The sequence below is a fragment of the Ovis canadensis genome, chromosome 8, assembly GCF_042477335.2.
Source record: "Ovis canadensis isolate MfBH-ARS-UI-01 breed Bighorn chromosome 8, ARS-UI_OviCan_v2, whole genome shotgun sequence".
Lineage (NCBI taxonomy): Eukaryota > Metazoa > Chordata > Mammalia > Artiodactyla > Bovidae > Ovis > Ovis canadensis.
In genome coordinates, this window is record NC_091252.1 from 102,000,583 (window position 1) to 102,021,683 (window position 21,101).

The window sequence follows — 21,101 nt, forward strand, 5'->3', positions numbered from 1 at the left end:
ATCTGTATTAATTGTGAAAAAGCATCTGCCAGACAAATTAATAGTGTTAGTCATGTTTCACAGGCAGTTTAAATAACTCAAGAGGACAAACTGTTCTCAAACACCATTAAATATGTTAAATTTATGGCTAAACAATTATCCTATGAAAAATAATTCCTGTCTATTTATTACAACATTTTGTCTCAACGATTTTACAAACCTCCCAAGTACGGTATATACTTGAAAGAATAATAAAATTGACTTTAATTGGTTTCAACTCCCTTTTATTGGGTTGGCCAAAAAGTTCATTCCATTTTTTCCCACATCTTACAGAAAAACCTGAATGAACTCTTTGGTCAACTGAGCATTAATTTACGTTGTCCTCATAGATCCTGCCATAGCCAGATCAATGCCCTCCCAGAATTCAGAGTTGCTTAAACTGCGCTTTAGGAGAGGACGGGTCGGGTGTCCCACGGCTCTGGCCTAGAAGGCCCCTCCTGCCTGGGGTCCCTCCGGTTCTCGGTTCTCTGTAGCGAGTGGCTCTTCATGCCATCTCCATGCTGGGGAGCTCCTGAAGCCAGAGCTGCACCTGTCTTTCGACCTTTCCAGCAGCTCTGTGCACTTCACTGTAAACACGCTGTTCCGCTGGTCTTTTCTCAGCGCACCCCACACTCCCTGATTTGATCCTGATCTTAGATGGGCCGTGGGGTCCCGAGTAGCTGGCGTCGGCCTTCAGCCTGTGGACCTGCGGCCTGGCTGGCACACGGCCCCAGAGAAAGCGGTCCCGGGCCCTTCTCTCCGCCGCACAGGCGGTTCAGGCCTCCTCCCGCGCGCCCCCACGGCCGGCACTCCAGCCTGCTTCGGAACCGCTCTGCTCATCCCGTTATCCCCCTGTTCTGCTCGTAAGATCCCAACACAGCAACCGCACTGCAGCTCCTCTGCTTTAGCTTTCTCTCATAACACTGAATTCCTTCTTTACAAACTCAAGCCTATGGAGCCGCTGGCAGAGGCCAGACACTCTGGGGGACCCAGCTCCTCAGGACCCAGTGGCAACACTCCGGAGCGAAGGCTCCAGTTTTATGACCCCAGGATGGATGCTCTTAAACAAGAAAGCAATGCTGTAGCAATTAGAAAAATTAACGGAATGGAGACTCCCACATGACAGAAGTTTCCCTTTATATCTGCAAACATCACGATGTCACTCTAAAAGCCCTCTTCCAGACTGTGCCAGCGTCAGGAATATTGTGCCCATGCCCTAGATACACCATCTGGGTTAGGACTCGCTTGGCAGAGTGTGGTGGTCCCCACACCGCACAACGACAACACCATGGAGTGAAAGTGAAAAGCACCCCCCTGCGGAAGTCGCGAGGGGAGTGGGGAGTGGAGACAGGCCAGATCCAACTACCCGCGCGGGGGCCTGGCCAGACACGGGTTCTTCCTCTAGGAATAGAGACCGGGCTGAGAGAATGGCCGAGCGATGGTAGAAATCGAGCTCTATCCTTCCTGATAACTTCAGTCCCTGAGAATTTAACTGGCCCGCCGGAGACCACAGGGCTCAAGTACGTAAGCTGTACATTGGCCAGCGTGGACACTCCCTGATGACCGATGACGGTGGGAAACGTCCCCAAACCTGGTCTATAATGAATACCAGCAGGACACAGAAAATTCTAGAATGTTTTCCTGGGAAGATGTAATTTTTTCTTAGCTCTCTTCTGATTTGTTGAATCAAGAGCAACTTCTTTTCAGAAAAATCAAGGATTTCTCCCTCTGACCAAAAAAAGATAAGTGGACTGCTCTCTGGCTGTTAGTTAACTTTAAGAAATCCCTGAGACAGATTTTTCAAGTGTGATTTACAGCAGAAGAGGTTTTGAATTTTGAGTTCTCATCCTCCATCTTTTCTCTGTGCTTTTGTTTTTTAAATCAACTAACATATCCATTAACGTATTTAAAATGTATAATGACCTCATTTCAGGAGAATCTGAGACAACCCCCTCTGTTAAAAATCACACATCTCAGAATCTGATGATTGATAGGAAATACTATCATTCCTTAAATCCGGAAAGTGTTATATTTCTGAGTTTTAAAATCTCCTGAGAAACATGCATCATCTGTCATGAAACAGCAGTTTTGGGAGGCCCCTTTGACAGGCTCTAAAAGTGAAGTCAAAGTTTTGTTTAACATTTTACCCTTTTAAATGATCCCCACTTGCTACCTTGCAGAGGGTAAATTTGTTTATTCAAATGCAACAGAATAGGAATTTTGTTTTTAAAGTTTCTCTAGTGGAGAAAAAGTCTTGAAGAAAAGGAAGGAACAACATGAGGAGCCAGAAAGACAGACAGCCGTGCACAGCCCCGTTCCTGGTAACACCCCCTTTTCCCAGTCAGGCCGCGTCATCTGCTCACTCTTTCCTGTTGAGTGAACCGCCTCCTCTTGAACATCCCACTCTCCCAGAAAGCCCAGCCCTAGAGTCTGCTCCTGCGTTATGTCCGATTGACCTCTTGCCACCAAACTCAGTGGAGATGAGGTTGCCCCGTGTCCGGCGAGCTGCTGCAGTGCCTGTCTCCCCACCACTGACCCAACGCCTTTCCCCTGCATGAGGCTGGTGCTGTCTCAATAGCTCTGCCGGGGTCTCCCCTACCAGGAAGCTGGGGCACAGAACGCCGAGTGGCAGCAGCGGGCCGGTTCTGTGCCCTGGTGGAGGAAGGCTGTCGGCTGTGAAAGGCCATCTCTCTAAGGCCCACGGCACGCCTCCCTCAACTCTGACAAAGCAGGACCTACTTGGCGTGGGCCTGAGATTCCCGCCAGCTCCCTTAGCAGATGCCCGAAGCGCAGTCCTTTCTGGAAGCCCCCTCTAGGGAGAAGGTTTGGATTCCTAGTGCTTCTATCCGACGGTGACTTGGCTCTAATCAGTGAATGTGGGTGAAATGATCTCTTTAATTATCTGCTGGCTCTAGCATCCAGGCCTTGTCTATGTAAATTCTTTGAGTATGTGAGACCAAAGATGCTAGCAGAGACTCATGTGGTGCACAGAGGTCCTTGAGCAGTAAAAGGAAAAGGTGGGATGGAGGCTCGGCAAAATGGGACGACGTGCCGTTGAGGAGTGTGGGCTAGATCCTGCAGAAGGTTCCCCCGATGTGGGGAGTTCATTTCTTATTTAAAAACACACAGACAGGCTTGTGAATGACTGGTCCGAGGAGACCCAGACAAACCAGCAGCAGCTGCAAGAAGCGCAGCGGCGTTCGTATTGGGGAGAGCTTGTCGAAAACTCACAAGGCATCCATTGCAAAGCTCGACATAGAGTTTCACTCAGTCTTCACTTCAGCCCCGAGTAAAGGGGATTTTCTCTGGTCTTTATAGATGACATGTTGATATTAAGTAAACTGGGCCTGTATCATTTAGGTGTTACCATAATGATACCTGCATTATGCAGGTGATGCCTATTTAAGCTAGAGAATCATGTTGATGCCAGTCAGAGTTACACATGAAACCTTCAGTTCAGTTCTGTCTCTCAGTCGTGTCCGACTCTTTGCAACCCCATGGACTGAAGCATGCCGGGCCTCCCTGTCCATCGACAGCTTTCAGAGTTCACTCAAACTCATGTGCATTGAGTTGGTGATGCCATCCAACCATCTCATCCTCTGTTGTCCCCTTCTCCTCCTGCTTTCAATCTTTCCCAGCATCAGGGTCTTTTCCAATGGGTCAGTTCTTCACATCAGGGGGCCAAAGTATTAGAGTTTCAGCTTCAGCATCAGTCCTTCCAGTGATTAATCAAGATAGATTTCCTTTAGGATGGACTGATCTGATCTCCTTGCAGTCTAAGGGACTCTCAAGAGTCTTCTCCAACACCACAATTCAAAAGCATCAATTCCTCAGCACTCAACCTTCTTTATGGTCCAACTCTCACATCTATACATAACCACTGGAAAAAGCATAGCCTTGACTAGATGGACCTTTGTTGGCAAAGTAATTTCTCTGCTTTTTAATATGCTGTCTAGGTTGGTCATAACTTTTCTTCCAAGGAGCAAGCGTCTTTTAATTTCATGGCTACAGTCACCATCTGTAGTGATTTTGGAGCCCCAGAAGATAAAGTCTGCCACTGTTTCCACTGTTTCCCCATCTATTTGCCATGAAGTGATGGGACCGGATGCCATGATCTTAGTTTTCTGAACGTTGAGCTTTAAGCCAACTTTTTCACTCTCCTCTTTCACTTTCATCAAGAGGCCCTTTAGTTCCTCTTCACTTTCTGCCATCAGGGTGGTGTCATCTGCATATCTGAGGTGATTGATATTTCTCCTAGAAATCTTGATTCCAGCTTGTACTTCATCCAGCCCAGTGTTTCTCATGATGTACTCAGCATACGCACATTTACGTGAATCTTACTGGATCAAAATTCTTTATAGTGTGGCTCTCATTATAAGAAGGGATGTATTGGACCCCCAGTGACTTACTGTTAAGGGAACCACAAAAGAATGGCTATAAAGTTCTTGTCCTTGGTCTTGGTCAGGGAACACAGACACCCACAGACGCCCAGCCACAGTGGGCACCATTCGTGTCGTGTCTGGTCTGATGAGGCGTGATTTAGCAGAATTAACAGGAATGGGCGGACTCCCTGCCCACTCCCTGTCCCTTACATCCTGTGCAGCAGGACTCCCGCTGGTCTGTGCAGAGGTTCCCGCGCAGGGTCTGCTCCCAGAGCCGCCAGACGCCTGGGCCCCTGGGAGATGCGAGGTGTCGCGCTGCCCCTCCTCCATTTGGCTCAGGCGTCTGGGATGGAGCTGGAGATGAGGACGCGTGGGGAAGGGTGATGCTACAGGTGACTCACGAGGACGCCCCAGCCTGATGTCCATTTCCAGCGCGGCAGAGACAGGAAGTAGGACTTGGGGTGCCGGGGCTGTGAGTGAGTCCGGAGTGGTTCCCGGTGTGTGCTCTCGGGGGCGGGGCCGCAGGAGGCCGGGGCTGTACGTGCTCTGGACTGAAGGTTGGTCCTGCTCTCACGCGTGTTCTTAGGCTTCGTTTCTGCCTTGGCATCGGGCTTTGACGGTCTTATTTTCAGGCTCCTTCCTCTTAGTAAAGTAGTAACTTAGGATCTTAGTATCTTAGTACAGATCCTCTTAGTAAAAGTAACTGCCTTGGCCTCAGTTCGCCGTTAGGTTTCACGCACCGTCTCCTGGAAAGTGTCATTTGCCTCCTGGACTCTGCGAGGGCATCTGTGCAGTGAAGGTGGGCTGGGGGCAGGTGGCCCAGGACCCCTGGGTCCGGCAGGTAGATGTGCCCTTGTGCCCGCCCACCCTGCGAAGAGTGCCCGCTGACTGTCAGGAAGCAGCTCGAAGCTGAGAAGAAACAAACAGAAGCCTCTGGGCTTCCTCACCAGGAAAGGGGGTGCCTGGCGAGGAGGAAGTGGACCCTGCGTTCACAGTCACTGCCCTGCCGCATGCTGTCCCGGCCGCGCTGAGGATACTGACCCGCTTTTGTAGTCAGCCAGGGACCTGCTGAGCTGAGCGCTTCCATGCAAAAGAAATGAAAAGTCAACAATCGCAGCACCGGTGGGTGCAGAAACCCCTCTGCCTGACCGGCGTCCAGTCCTGAGTGTGGGACACGGAGAGGTCCTGATGCCTTAGGGACGAGTTCCTAACTGCTTAGGAGGACATCGGACGCTGGAGGCATCTCTTCTCCTTAAATGTGGATGCTACCAGCTCATCCCCAGCTCGGCCCAAGCCGAGTCCCCCCACAGCATGATGCTCTGCTCACGGCCTGGACCAGACTCACCACTTCCTCCTCGGGGTGGGGGCGAGGCCGCTGTGGCTTGGGGAGCTGGAGACAGGAGTGCCTGAACCCTGCTGCTGGCCTCTGTGATGTTTCCTCTTTGGAAGGAATTGGCCACGTGTGCAAGGCTTCTGCAGGCCGAGCTTGGAGCACTTGGGATGGCCTGGAGTCTGGGAGGCAGCTGCACTTTTATGTGCATTTTAGAAAAGAGTCGGTGTCAACATGGTTACCAGGGCAACGTGGTTACCAGGGCAACATGGTTACCAGGGGAGCTTAGCCATGACATTCCCACAAACATGCCTGCAACCACTCGGCTCACCTCTGTTAGCTGCAAAGTCCTACCGCAATCTGCATGACCTGGGCCGTAGATGCAAGGTCCCTGCTCTCTAATCGTCGCCCCCAAAGACAGGCTCTGGGTCAACCCTTTACGACTGTGAGTGATCACTTATTGGTATATGGTTAGCAAACTTTCAGAGCCACTTACCTTCAGCAGGTACGCAAGCACGTATTTTCCAGCCTTTTTATCTTCAGAGGGTCCATGTCCCTCTGAATCAGGGGTCTCTCCGAGGACGATGGCTAAAGGAGACTCGGGCTGCACCTGCTTAAAAATCCTTGTTAGGCTGACAATATGGCCCTCGAGGTGCAGGGCCTTCTTGCCCGGTTCTGTGTGTGTGCGTGGAGCCAGCAGCCTCTGGAGGAGAAGCTGGCCCCCACCTCCATAGAAGGGGCCTTCTTCTCTCTGGTCTGTGTTATCATGAGGCTTCCCAGTTTATGTGATTCTCGAGGCAAATGGCTCCTTGTGTAACCAGCCTCCGAGGAGAGATACACTCCAGGCCCCCAGTGTCTGGGAGGAGCTCAGTCTATCAGAATCTAAGAAAAACGCACACAGTTTGCGCGAGAGACTTGTCCCCACCGTTGGTCTTCTAGAGACTTCACTTCGGATTAGCCGGAGGTGCGTGTGTACAGACCACGGGCTGCCCCGCTGCTGAGACGCCTCTGCCCACTTCAGGCTGTGCCCCAGGCCGACACTGGCGGGCCTTACAAGCAGAGCCTGGCAGACTGCTGTCTGCCGAGACACGGCGCCGTGCCGTCAGCCCCTGCACTGCTGCGCTTGGGGCCTGGAGACAGGCTCTCTGCAGTTCCAGCATCGAGAAGGGGGCCTGGCCTCCGGCCCATTCAGTCCTGTTCCGTCCACGCTGGGCTTTCTCCTCTGATTGGCTTTCTGTCCCCGCTGTGGCCCGTCTACACCAAAGGCACCGAGGTGAAACTCGCCCTCACGTTCCACGGTCTGCGTTACCCTTATTTTTTCTGGATGTTGATGTCTGTCTCATTTATTAAATCTAATTTTGTTCTGATGTAGGGCATGTACCTTGCCGTCTCCCTGGGGTTGTCAGTGCCTGCCCCCCGTAAATATAACTGCAGGGCGCCTTTCATCTGCACGGCTGTGCCCTACTGACCCCCCACACACGTGTGTGAAGGTGTGCAGTGTGGGTGGAGACCGTGGTGAGGTCACAGGGAGCACAGGCTTCCCCAGGGGTGGCTGCTCGTATCACAGTTTGTGGGCAGGACGTTGAGAAGGAGGAGCCTGTGTCTTCCTGGCAATGCCACTGACGTGTGAAGAAGTCAGGGACGCTGACAGTCACTCCGCGTGATCACATCCTGACGAGCGAGGGCTAGAGTGCTCAGCCCTGCCTCGGTTCAGAGGCCCCCCAGCTGCTGAGAGCCTGTGCTGTCGTGGGAAGGGGTAGTGTGGGGTAGACAGCAGGCTCTCTGGGTGCAGAGACCTGTGCGATTGGCCCGACACCAAGGGGTGTGTGGCAGGGCCTTGAGGCAAGCACTTGAGTCCCACCCAACCCCCCAGAAGCCCTGGAGATGATGCGTGAGAGCGTCAGCCCTGAACTCGGCTCAGGAACAGGAGGCTGATGGTGTGGCCGGGAGGTCGGAGGAGAAGATGGTCCATGCCCGCCAGGCCCTGCAGTGCGTGTTCTGGGAAAGTGGGCATGAGATGAATTGTTAGGAAGGGAAAGACACGAGTGGGCAGAGGGTGGATGCTATTTCAGGGAGAATGAGCCCCTTGGGCGCCAGGCAGAAGTAAGAGCTGCGAGGTAAATAAGCCTAGGAGCCTGTTTGGAAGAGCTCTATTCCAGGAGGAGGTGGATGTGGGTTCTGTGGCTTTGTTTTCGTATTAAATCATATTGTCATACTTTTCTAAGGAGATTGGGATTTCCGGTTACAGTCAGCGACTGCAGATCCAGGTGAGAAGCATGCATGTGACCTTTCTGAAAGGATGCCCCTTCACTTTGAGTCATGGTTTTTAGACTCCTGTCTCCAGCCTGTTAGGGACGACCTCCTCCTTGTGCTGTCTCCAAGCTTACCCTGAGAGCATTCAAGTCCTCATCAGGCACGTCGCTGCAAAGGTTTCTAGGAAATGAGAAAACGGAAGACAAGACCTTACGGCCCTTCCTCAGGGAGCTCCCTGGAGGCAGACTCTCGTCTGTCCATTGATGCCACAGCTTCTTCCTGCAGCCTTTGAACCAGAGGCAGGTCCACTGGCCTCTGTCACCTGCGGAGACGCAGCAGGTGGTCAGAGGTGGAGCCTGGAAGGTCTGGTCCAGTTGGATCCACATCCCCTGGGAACGGAGGTTGCTCCAACCATTAGGAGTTTGTGTAAGAGAGGGAACAAGCCAATCAAGCCCCCACTTCTCCCCGAAGAATGTGAACTAAGATGCCTTCAATCCTTCTTCCCTGGCCAGGCTCTATTTCTTTTGCCCAGAAAAAGCAGGGCTGTGGATGAGCAAGAGAATAAACTTGGGTAAAGTTGCAGCTAGTCATTTGAATGTGGAGAAATGTATATATACGAAATCTCTTGATAGGTGAAAACTTGAGAAACCAAGGCAGGCTTGCCTCCTCCCTAGAGGTCTGGAAAGCATTTTGCCTGTTTCTTCATTTCTGGGACAAACTCCTACATCTCAGAGATGACAGGCAGGTGAGCCCGGGACGGTGTCCTTGGTATGCGCTGGGTGCAGAGGTGCCGTGACATAGACCAGGGGGTTCCAGGAGGAGGACACACCACCCTCACATGCCTGGATTTGGGGAGCCTGGCGTGGCCACCGTCCAGCAGTCTGTTCTCCCTTCTGAGTCTTAGTCTGCTCCTCAGAGAAAAGGGCTGATGCACACCGCCACCTCATTCTGAGCGTGGAGCTGAGCCACCTTCACGGGGACGTTCTTCTCAGGGACCCTGTAGGCTCACGGGTGGGCGGGAGGTCACTGAATGTGACCCCTTCCTGCCCAGGCTGTAATGGACATCTCCCCTAGTTAGCTCTCACCAAAAAGAATTGTGATTTTATTTTTTTTTAATTAAAGAAAAAAACCCAAGAGTTCCCACTGGATAACCAAATCGTGTAAGCTTCACATGCGCAGCACTGTTTATACTTGTCTGCACGGCCTTGATCTCCCACCAAAGTGGGTCTTCCACCGGTCACCACACAGGGCACCCCTTTACCTGCTCCTCCCTCCCCTTCCCTTCCCCAGCCTGTTCTCTGCATCTGGGGGTTGCTTTTGGTTTATTCTTTTATTTTGTTTGGTTGTTTGCTTTCTGGGTTTCACGTATGAGTGAAACCATATGCTATTTGACTTCTCTGCCTGGCTTATTTCACTAAGAGTAATACCCTCCAAAACCATCCACGTTGTAGCAAATGGCAAACGTTCATTCTTTATTACGGCGGAGTGGTATTCCACTGTATGTACACACGCACCGTCTCTTCCCGTTTATCTGTGGAAGGCACTTACATTAACTCCGCATCCTGGCTGTTGTAAATAGCGCTGCTCTCTACCCTGGGGTGCATGCATCTTTTCGGACCTGGGTTTTCATTTTCTTTGAATAAATACCCAGAAGTGGGATTGTCGGACAGTTCCAGTCTTAAGTTTTGAAGAATGTGCATGACAAGGAATCATTCGGGACGCACTCAGAATATGTGAGAGGCCTAAGAGAGGCCTGTGACTGGAACAGGAGGTGGGGGCTCGCAGCCCTTCTCAAGGGTGCGGCTCCTAGACCGAACACGGGCCGACGGTGGGCCCCTGGGCTGCTTGGGTGTCCCCGGGCGGCTGCGGGGTCTCGCCCTGTGCAGCGCCAGGAACGCTTAGGCCTGCCTCCGCGCTTCTGCTTGAGTTCCAGGCGCGGCAGAGGCCTCAGTGCCGATGGCTTCCCTCCTGGCTCCCTCCGCTCTTTAGAAAACACGTGGCTCTTGGTCAGTTTCTGAGCTTTGTTCCAACACGACATTGTGTGATGTTGGACTCAGAGGGCCCGTTACCGAGGGCTTTTCAGATGCTCATGAGAGATGAGGGGCACAGGCGTTGAGGAGTGAGGGTCCTGAGCTGAGGAGGGCGGGTCTGGTGCCTGGGACCGAGGGGGCTGCGCCCTGCGGCGGGCTCCCAGGGGACCGAGGGGAAGGTGCCCGGCGGGCTCCCAGGGGACCGAGGGGAAGGCGCCTGGCGGGCTCCCGCGGGGAGGGTCTATATTCCAGACCGCAGAGCCATCTCCCTGCGGCACAGGCAGTGGTGAGCCTCCACGGAGGATGTGACCCTGCTCTTCCGACGGTGTCCAGGCTCTCGGCGGTGGCGGGGTCACTCAGAGGGGCTTCCTCCTGGGCAGAGCTGACGGGCACTGAACGTGGTCCCGTAGGGGCTGGAGCTCTGTGAACGGCGTTTCAGAGCACAGAGCCCTGCAGCCCACTGCATCCCCAGGCCGCCTTTCAGGGGCGCCTTGATGCTCGAGGGGCTTCCAGCCCCCATGCCACCCTCCCGTTTTATAAGCCTTCATTCTCTATCTGCATCAGCATTTTTGTTAGCCCCCACCCCCACCCTCTGTTTCTGGAGGAGCCTGGTGGGCTGTAGTCCATGGGCCGCAAAGAGTCGGACATGGCTGAGCGACTGACGCAGGCAGGGGTGTGGGTTCATCTGTTTTAAGGCAGCTTTGAAAGCAAGAATCTTCCACACAGAATGTTCACAGGTTCAACAGGCAGGTTCTGGTGAGAAATGCCCAGGGCTTTCGCTCCAAGCTGTTCCACAAGGTGGGTGAGAATAAGTCTGAGTGTTTGTTCGGTAAACGCGTGTCCTGATGCGCGAGCACCGCTCTGTGGAGTGGACATTCGGCGCCGAGCCCTGGGCCCCAGAGGACGCCCTGACCCGAGGACGCAGCCCTCGCTGGGGCGCTGCCTCCCACCAGGACGCCCTGGCAAGTTTGTCTGCGTGATACGTGACCCGACCCCGAGGCAGCTGCACAAACCCGAGACTCACTTCTCTGCTCTGCTCGCTGAGGGGGAGCATCAGCGCAGCCCCTGCCGGCGACCCCTGCCCCCGCCGCAGCGACAGGGGCTTCCAGCTCCACCAGCTTCCGCCGACCCAGCCCACTGGCGCCTCTGGGTTGGTCCACATGGATGCCTGGGGCTTTAGTCTCAAGAGAAAGGCTGCTCCTTTGAAGGACATCAGTACACATTTTCTGATGGAAATATAAGCATGAGTGCAGACCTCTTTGGACTGTTCACTCCCTGGATCCAGCTTCATCTGTCAGGCCAGGAAACCCTGTGTTGTTGGGGCCATAGTTTCAAACAGTGCCGGTCACTGAGTCAGACATGGGCGAAGTATGTTTTTAAAGTGTCTTTTGTGGGAGTGGTATCAAGTAGCTTTTTTTTTTGCTGTTACAGTCTTTGTTGTTGTTTGTCAGGAGCTTGGAGGAAGGCTGAGGCTTCTGGCATGCAGGGTCCTGGGCAGACTTGAGGCTTTGGAGGGCTGCGGTGGGCGTGGGGGTCCCTGGGCACAGAGAGTGGAGCAGAGGTCGGACTTAGAGCTGCAGGGCTGGTGAGCAAAGAGGCGAATCTCCATCGGGGGGACGGTTGCGGTCAGCGTGGCCCGGAGCCCCACCCAGAGGACAGTGCAGGATTGGGCAGCGAGTCCTATGGGGTCTGTAAAGTTTTGGTCACTAACCTCAGAACAGCTTTGAAGTCTGGAATGTTGTCAGGCTATTTGTGACTCAAAAAAAGAGAAGAATTTCAGGCAAAGAGTTGGAGTGGTATGAGGAAGGGGCAAACTTTTTTTTAAAAGGAGAAAATGACCCTCGTGTGCTTTTGTTCACGCACGTGTCCTCTGAGCTGGACCCAGCTAGACCGGCAGGCCGGCCGTGGGGTCCCGGGGGCTTGGCACCCTCACCCTAGGAAGGTTTCAGCAGTGGATGCTTTCAGTATGGAGTTTTCTTTGGTTAGATTCAGCTGTAGTTCCTTGTCTCAGTCATCAAATTGTCGACTGAATTCACCATTTTTGGCTCTGAGTGACAGGTCTGGACATAGAGGGAAAAAAAACCCCCAAACCCAAGACCTGTTGCTTGAGTCACTTCCAGAATGTGACCCGACCTTCTGCTTCTGCGACACCCAGCCTTTGGTGACTTGCCCAAATCCTGCCAAGGACATAACTGCTTCCGTTCTTTAGGGAAGAACCAGAAAAATCATCGAGGCAGCTTTCCTTACTCTCTTTATCTGTGAAGGTTCACGCTAGCCTTTGCATTGAAACTGATCACAGCTGGGGCTTGACTTGGTCCTGAGATGCAGATGTTTGAGCAGATTCCTGGAGGCATCCGCTTTCTGCCTCGGCAGAGCAGAGAGTCTGCAGGCGAGTGACTGGCACAGCGGCTGAGGAGGGCACTTAACCGGAGGTGGGGTGGGGTCTACCTCTCATCCCTCATGCCTGGTTTAAATTTCCCCCCGAATCACAAGGGTGCAGAGATGGTGCAGGTCCCTGTTCCACTTGCTGCCTGGTGCAGGGGTAGGGGGCTGGGGCTGTGAGTGGCGGTGGCCACAGCCTACTCCCCTCCCAGGCAGCACACAGCCCCTCTGTCATCTCATGAGCTTTGCTTCTGTGCTGGGGCTCTGAGGAGGTGATCACCCCATGCATTTGGGTGATTAAAACCCAGGGGGCCCAGAGCCTGGCTGGTGGGTCGCTGGGCATCCTTGGCCGTGCCCTTCACCTCCTGTTTCCTCAACTGCATTGTGGACCATCACGCCGTTCTGCGGTTACTGTGGTTGCGTGGCAGAGTTCTCTCACACTCTGCGTGTGCCTGTCCCTTGCTTTCTCCTTCCTTCCTCATCGTCCCTCTCCCCTCCCTGTCCCCCTCCCATCCTTCCCCCCCTCCTCAGCAGGCTTTGCTGTGATGGGGGCTCTGACCCGGCAGAAGGAAGGGAGGAAAGCCAGGGCAGGCGCCAAGCCTCTGCGGACGTGAAGGGCAGGGTGCGGACCTCTGAGCCCAGGCTCCATCTCTGCTGCAGAGACCCAGGCGCTGATTGGCAGTTAGGGAGTCGGCAGAAATCACCTTTGATTGAATGCTCTGGGGTGGCTATGGAAACACTGGCTCACTCTTAACATTTTAAAAGTGTAGCAAAAGGAAACCTCACTTGAAATCCAGTCAAGGTCATGGGTGCTTTAAAGTATAATTTACAAGCACATCGTAGAGCAGAGGCCTCTTTTTTACGGCGGAGATTGAAGGGCTTTTTACGGTTTGTGGTGTGAGAACACGCAGGCCGGCTACGTGGTTGTTTAGCCCGGCTCTTTCTTCAGTTCCTCATAAAGGGTGTGAGAGGGCTGAGCTCTAGAGCAAGCCGTTGGAGGGAGATGAACCGGGAGTCTGGGAGGGAAGCTTTGTCCCCTGGAGGGGTGGCAGGAAGAAAGCACCTGGCCTCTGTCCGGACGCCCGAGCCGGCTCCAGGCCTCGTGGCCGCAGGTCACTGGGCCCAGGCTGCCCGCGGGCTCCTTCCTCCGGCCAGGCCGGGCGGCTGCTGGGCTGTGGGGTGAGGGGCACTGCGTCCACGGCTGTCTTCATGCCGAGCCCCTGGGGCAGAGGCCTCCCTGCACCCCTGGGTCGCCAGGATCAGCCAGGCTTCTGTCTGCTTCTGCAGCCCAGATTCCACCCGCCATTCCTCGTTCACGGGAGGTCACCTTAGATCCCCCGGGCCTGGGGCAGGGGCCGCTCTGGGTGGTGCCATGTACGTGCCTGCCAGGCACGTGGCCGTCATCCCTGGGGCTGCAGTAAGAACCTTGTCACTGTTACTGCATTCCCAGCCCGAGAACACTTGCCAGTCAGCAGCCGTCCATCCAAGGGCCCTGGCTCAGCCCCCACAGGAAGGTGGCCGTGTCTCAGGGAATAGATCAGAACTGCTCTCAGCAGCACCTGCCTGTACCTCTGGGTGCACTGGTGGCGAGCAGGCAGTGAGCAAAGAAAAGCGTGTGCCCAGAAGCGGGAAGCGGGGCTTCTGTACCCGGCACAGCATCACCGCTCTCTCCTGAGTTGTAAATAGACGCACACGATTCCCGAGCACGGTGACCCCGCTTCTCCGAGAGACGCTGGGGCACTGAGCTGAGCCGGGCGGTCAGAGCCCCTCCAGAGGGCGGGCAGCACCACGTGGACCCGGCCACATCTCCTCAGGAGCCCCCTCTCTGTCCCCACCGTGGCCCCGCGGTCTGTCTTGTCGAGTGGGGGGAGGTGCCCACACACCCTCACGTCACGTCCGGTGCTGGTGTGCCAGGCTTCGAGAGAAGACGGTCACTGCTGACTCCTCCTCCGTGGCCTTCAAGAAGCTCCACGTACCCGTCTCGTGGTCAGGGATCATTCAAGCCCTTGTGCTCAGGAGAGACAGGGAGGGGAGGACAAAGCCTGTGGATCGGAAGCCATCACCGGCGACCCTCATCCTGGGAAGGGGACAAAGCCTGTGGGTCGGGAGCCATCACCAGTGACCCTCATCCTGGAAAGGGCATCTGCAGGTCAGGACACCACATCATGGGGACGTGTGTCCTCAAAGGCCCCCGCTTCCTGGCTCCCTGGACAGTCCCCAGCGTGGCAGACGAGGAGCCGGTGCCTCCCGCAAGCGGATTCCCACCTCTGCCACCATCAGCCCCCCTCTCTCACCACCACTGCTTTATTTATAAGCGCCTTGAGGGTAAAAGTGCTGCTTTTCACAGGAGGTATGGCTAATGGCTATCACACAAATGTGGAGGACGTGCTGTTGCCCCTGAGAAGTGTAGGGGGCTTGGGGACACACATTGTCTCTCTAGTACATATCCCGCTGAACTTATCAGCTGGTGCCAACTCCTGGCGCACGTGCTGGGCTCAGCTGACCCACCCAAAGGAGAACCAAACCACAGGCCTGAGTGCGGTGCGTCCAGCCCAAGGAGCCTTGGGCAGGAGAGCACCAGGAGGAGGGCTCTCCAAGCCCGGCTTCCTCTGACCACGTCTCCAGGAGAATAACTTCCCGGGGCCCTTAGGCGTAGACTTTAGCCAAGCTCTGATGCTCACCAGTGTATTATTGAATGTTCGGTAATCAAGGCACAGCCTCAAGCCTGAAATCCTCTTTGTTTAGAATGAAAAAGTGTGTAGAAAATATGAAAATAAATATAAAAAATTTGTAAATATTAGAAAAGATAAAAAGCTAGAGCTGATACACAGTAGCGATTTTGCTTTTAATCTTAAGGTTGGAAACGTCTGTGCTTTTCCTTTGGGCCTTTTGTGACGATGAGCTTACTCCCCGTGTCCCACATAGGTGTCCTGAAGTATAAACCTGCCCGTGTGTGTGTGTGTGTGTGTGCGTGCGTGCATTCAATCATGTCTGACTCTTTGCGACCCCATGGACTGCAGCACACCAGGCTTCTCTGTCCATGGGATTCTCCAGGCAAGAATACTGGAGTGGGTTGCCAGGCTCTCCTCCAGGGGATCTTCCTGACCCAGGGATCCAGCCCAGGTCTCAAACATTGCAGGCAGATTCTTTACCACTGAGCCCAGAAGCGTATGTGGACGCGTCCTGGTTATGTCTCTCCTGCAGTGCGGGGGCCTCCTGGTTCCACGCTGCCGTCTTCCTTTTTCATGAATCCTGCTGTTTATTCATTTTTGGCTGCGCCGGGTCTTTGTCGCGATTCCCCAGCTTTCTCGCGCTGTGGCAAGCAGGCTCCTCTGGTTGCGGTGCTGAGTTCTCATCGCGGCGGCGCAGCGTCTCTGGCTGCAGCGCACAGGTTCAGGGCTCGCGGGCTTCCGAGGTCGAGGTCGCAGCACACAGGCTGGCTGCTCTGCGGAGGACTGCACCTCCTGGGCCGGGGATGGAGCCGCGGCCCCCGCGCCGGCAGGCAGGCTCCTAACCGCTGGACCACCAGGGAAGCCCAAACCGCCATCTCCACGTGACACTCGATGCCCAGCTGGCGGGGATGTTTATAAAGATGTGTTTTCTGTACTGTTAGCTGCAGATGCTTTTTTAAACGTGCTTTAAGAACTTTTCTGATTACTTTTGTTTAATGTTGTTAACGTTTGAACTGCATATAAAGGTAAAAATTAAGAAAAACACACTTATTAAATTAAGGCAGGTTGTCCTGAGGTGGGAGTGTGGGGCTGGGAAGTGAGGTCAGTGAAGTTGCAGGAACTCCAGGTGTGGGGACCCATCCTGTGGACCCTGGGGCTCCAGGTGGGATGCTGGGACCCCAGGGCCTGAGATGAGTGTGCTGTACGTATTTGGGGCATGTCAGCGCGTGGGAAACAGCACTCCAGCTCCACGTCTAGCTGAGGAGAGCCTGGACTAGGAAGGAGCCTGGTGTTCTGGCTGACTGGAAGCAGGGCTGAGGCTCAAGAGCGGGTGGAGGTCAGGGCAGACCTCAGAGGCTGCGCTGTCGGAAGCTGCAGAGTGGAGAGCCCAGTCCCTCACGCTCCGGGCCACGGACTGTCCCCCTGCCGTGTCTCAGGTCTCAGGGGCCCTCCACACGGCGCCGGAGTCGGCAGACCTTCCCTTCTCTCCTCCACTGCTCTGCTGTGAGCTAAACTGTAAGGACCGGTGTCCCGTTGTTCCATCTCCCTCCCACTTCTGTGACTGGCCAGCCAAGATGGTCTCACTCGACGCCTCACTTTCACCTTCTCATCTGTAGGAGGAGCCTCCCTCCAGGGGACAAACCCGCTTCCTCTGCACACAGGGACGGAGGTGATGTTCTGGCTCTGGCGGACTTGGTTTGTGCAGGGAGCTCGTTGCAGCTCCCCTCTCCCTGCCAGTAACACACAGGGAAAAAGAATTGCATGATTCATCCTGTGTTTGCACTCACTTTCAGTAAAGGTAATTGAGAGAGAAATTACCAACCACGAAGCTGCTTTTATGTCCAAAATACTGTACATGAAATAAAGGGATTTAAAATCTGCAGACTGAAGGCGGGAGGAGAAGGGATGGCAGAGGATGAGATGGCCGGATGGCATCACCGACTTGATGGACATGAGTCTGAGTGAACTCTGGGAGTTGGTGATGGACAGGGAGGCTTGGAGGGCTGCAGTCCATGGGGTCGCAAAGAGTCACACGTGACTGAGCAACTGAACTGAAAATTCATGTAGGTTAGCAATTTGTAGATTGTGCTAGTCTTCAGGGAAGTGAGTCGAATCCACTGCAAAGAGACAGTTATCAGCGTTTGTCGTCACGTTTCTAGAGGAACAGGTGCGACTTAATCCCAGTCTCTCACAACCTTTGGAGGCAGCAGATGGCGGCTCTCGCTTCTGACCCACACCCTGCAGGTCAAATGTGTTCATGTCACTCTGGGAAATCGCACAATATGAGACTTCCCTGAAAATTTGTGTGATAAATTCTTAAAAGTCTGGGAGAAGGCAGACTTCCAAAACTGGAGGAGTTAAACTGTTAGCAGGGAAGTAGTTGCTTGCAGGGGGATGAACGCACATGCAGGCACACACAGCTCCCCAGAGGGACCCACACAGCTCCTCAGAGGGGCGCACAGCTCCTCAGAGGGGCGCACAGCTCCCCAGAGGGGCGCACAGCTCCCCAGAGGGATGCACACAGCTCCTCAGAGGGTTCCACACAGCTCCTCAGAGGGGCGCACAGCTCCCCAGAGGGATGCACACAGCTCCTCAGAGGGGCGCACAGCTCCCCAGAGGGATGCACACAGCTCCTCAGAGGGGTGCACAGCTCCCCAGAGGGACCCACACAGCTCCCCAGAGGGACCCACACAGCTCCTCAGAGGGGTGCACAGCTCCTCAGAGGGATGCACACAGCTCCTCAGAGGGGTGCACAGCTCCCCAGAGGGACCCACACAGCTCCTCAGAGGGGTGCACAGCTCCCCAGAGGGATGCACACAGCTCCCCAGAGGGGCGCACAGCTCCCCAGAGGGATGCACACAGCTCCTCAGAGGGGCGCACAGCTCCCCAGAGGGATGCACACAGCTCCTCAGAGGGGCGCACAGCTCCCCAGAGGGATGCACACAGCTCCTCAGAGGGGTGCACAGCTCCCCAGAGGGATGCACACAGCTCCTCAGAGGGGTGCACAGCTCCCCAGAGGGACCCACACAGCTCCCCAGAGGGACCCACACAGCTCCTCAGAGGGGCGCACAGCTCCCCAGAGGGATGCACACAGCTCCCCAGAGGGGTGCACAGCTCCCCAGAGGGTTCCACACAGCTCCCCAGAGGGACCCACACAGCTCCCCAGAGGGACCCACACAGCTCTCCCCAGAGGGGTGCACAGCTCCCCAGAGGCGTGCACAGCTCCCCAGAGGGGCGCACACAGCTCCCCAGAGGGTTCCACATAGCTCCCCAGAGGGACCCACACAGCTCCCCAGAGGTGCACACAGCTCCCCAGAGGGGCACACAGCTCCCCAGAGGGGCGCACAGCTCCCCAGAGGGTTCCACATAGCTCCCCAGAGGGTTCCACACAGCTCCTCAGAGGGGCCTGAAAACCAGAGAGAGGGTTCTTACTTCCTCTCCGCGTTATTCCTTGCCTATGTCAGTTTATAGACATTTGAAATGATGAACCAGCAGACGAAGCTTTAAGCCTACTCGGTGCTACTAGATGCTTTAAAGCCCGACTGATGGCTGTCACTGTCCCCTGACCCTTCACCCCGTCTTGTCACCCGGTCAGCAGTGGACCCTCAGCCCCGCTTTCCCTGGCCCGCAGGCCCCAGGCCTCACCTGCTGGGCGGCGTGCAGACCTCAGTTGGGCATCGGTGTGGCTGACACGGTCCAACGCTGTGTGCTGTGTACAGCGCCACCCACTGAGGCCATCGCCACCCCGCCCTCCCTCTCTCGGTGTTGGCTTTCCTTTTGAGGGCGATCCTGAGTGTGCTGGGTCGCAAGAGAGAAGCAGATGCCGGTTACCACGTGGAGTGGAGTTTCCCAACATGGTCGAGGTCTCAGCCCCGAAAATGTTTCCATCTGTATTTGCAAGAAAAAGGGAAAAGATGAAACAGTCAAGTTGCTGAAGTCAGTAATTTCTACACCAAAAACGTCTATTTTTAAAAATAAAGATGTCTCATAGGGCAGAACACATTCATTTTAAGAGTTAACAAGTCAAATAGTTTTTAAGGCATCAGCTATGAACCAGGTTCCCTGGGGCCACACGGCGCCTGGTGTCTGGGGAGCAGCAGCCAGCCGGCTCGCTGCTGAGGAGCTCGCTAGGCCCAGGGACTGAGGCTGGGACGGGGCCACCCGCTCACGCGGGTCAGGCCGGGATTAGAACCCGAGTGTCTGCACAGGACTCTGACAGGATGCCAAGTATTTTCCTTGGATTTCACAGATAAGTGAAATCAACTGAGCATTTCCAGGCCAGGCAGGATGCTGGATTTTGCCTTGAATGTGTAAATAAATGGTTGCAGCCTTTCTGCTTCCAACTTGGAGAAGGGCCGTCTGGTCCCCCCGCCCCACCACACACAAGCGTCTCTTTACCCGGCTGCCAGGTCTCCGTGGAAGGCCCTGCTGTGCAGCTGTCCCTGCCCTGAGCCCCCCGACCCGAGCCCTCCGGGCCTGCCCCACGTTCTGCGGGTGGACACAAATATACTCTGGGTCCCGTCTCAGAACCTGCCGGCCGCGGTTCCCCCAGCACGAGGTTTACGGGCGCTGGGGGCCGTGCCAGGCCCTGCGGGCAGAAGGAGGGAAGGTGAGCTGCCGCGGGGGAGGCCGGGCCCCCTTGGGTGGGCACCCGCTGTCTCCTGGTGACCCACTGAGCTGGCCTGGGGCTCGGGAGGCTGCTGGCCACGGCCTGTGGTCTGCAGGCAGGACGCAGAGCTTTGCGGTGGCTGCTGCTGCCCGCGCCCAAGGGGCCGAGCGTGAGGGAGGCTAGGGGCTGCTCTGGGCTTTCTGGGAAACCCGGTGGCCGGGGGCCCGGCTCCCTCTGTCCCCCAGCTCTGAGGCTCCTCGGGAGGCCCAGGCCATGGCCCAGTACCGCTGGCACTTCTCATATAACCAGAAGCTGCTTCTTAATCGTGCGTGCTCTGATTTTTTTCCTTTGGATTTCTTCTCATTTTTACAAACATTGTGGAGGATGAGCAGGCCTGGGGCTGCTGTGTTCCCCGGGAGGAGGCGTCCTCCCAGGAGAGCTGGAGAAACCCAGGGGGTGCGGTGCAGGCGGGAGGTGAAGGCGGTCCTTGCCCCCCTCCATCCTCTGTCTGTCAGCCTTCGATGCTGCCTGACCCTGGCGTATGGTCATCGTTGTCCAGTTGCTAAGCAGCGTCCGACTCTGCAGCCCCGTGGACTGCAGCACGCTAGGCTTCCCTGTCCTTTACCGTCTCCCGGAGCTTGCTCACACTCATGTCCACTGAGTCAACACCATCCAACCATCTCATCCTCTGTGTGGGGATTATTTCCCCAGGATGCTGGCCACAGTGGGTGCCGCCCTGGCCCTATTTGGTCTCATGCGTATTCAGAAGTGGTACAGCCATTTCTGTTTCATGAGGGGTTGTCCTGGAACCAGCAGCTGCAGGTCCCAGAGCGTGAGGCCCCGGGTCTGTCTCCCCGTCCCGCCAGGTGAGGGCTTGGACCCAGGTGCCGGGTCTGCTGGATCTGAGGGTTGCTCACCCCTGAGCTCCAGGCCTCCATCCAGGTCTGAACACGGGCTATTGGAGGAAGCTCAGCACTGCCCGTCCTAGAGTGGGTGAAGTCCCCACGTCAGATGACCATCCCAGACACGCCGTGTCAAGGGTGCTGCCCGTCCTGGAGTGGGCGATGACCTCGTCAGATGACCGTCCCAGACATGCCGTACCGAGGGCGCTGCCGGTCCTGGAGCTGTTGATGACCTCGTCAGATGACCGTCTCAGACACACTGTGCTGAGGGCGCTGCCTGTCCTGGAGCGGGCAACCAGCTGCAAGTCAGCTGCTTCCTCCCCAGGGAACGCTTAATGTTCTGTTTCATTTTTCCCTTGAAAAGTAGCGTTTTCCCTGGGGGTTTCCCCTACAGATCACAATCTGCTTTGCTAATTGTATTCATACGGGACAACACAGCTCTTTTTCACCCTCCCTTGACCCTTAGGGATTCGCATCTGTTCTCTGATATGTGTATTTAACGAAGTGGAAACCAGCATAAATG

The 21,101-nt window shown here is 55.3% G+C and overlaps 1 protein-coding gene across 3 annotated transcripts in view; it reads left to right on the forward strand.

Annotated features, from left to right (window-relative positions):
* SMOC2 (SPARC related modular calcium binding 2) overlaps positions 1-21,101 on the forward strand; it is a 163,174-nt gene that overhangs the window by 131,677 nt on the left and 10,396 nt on the right. The window lies entirely within an intron of this gene.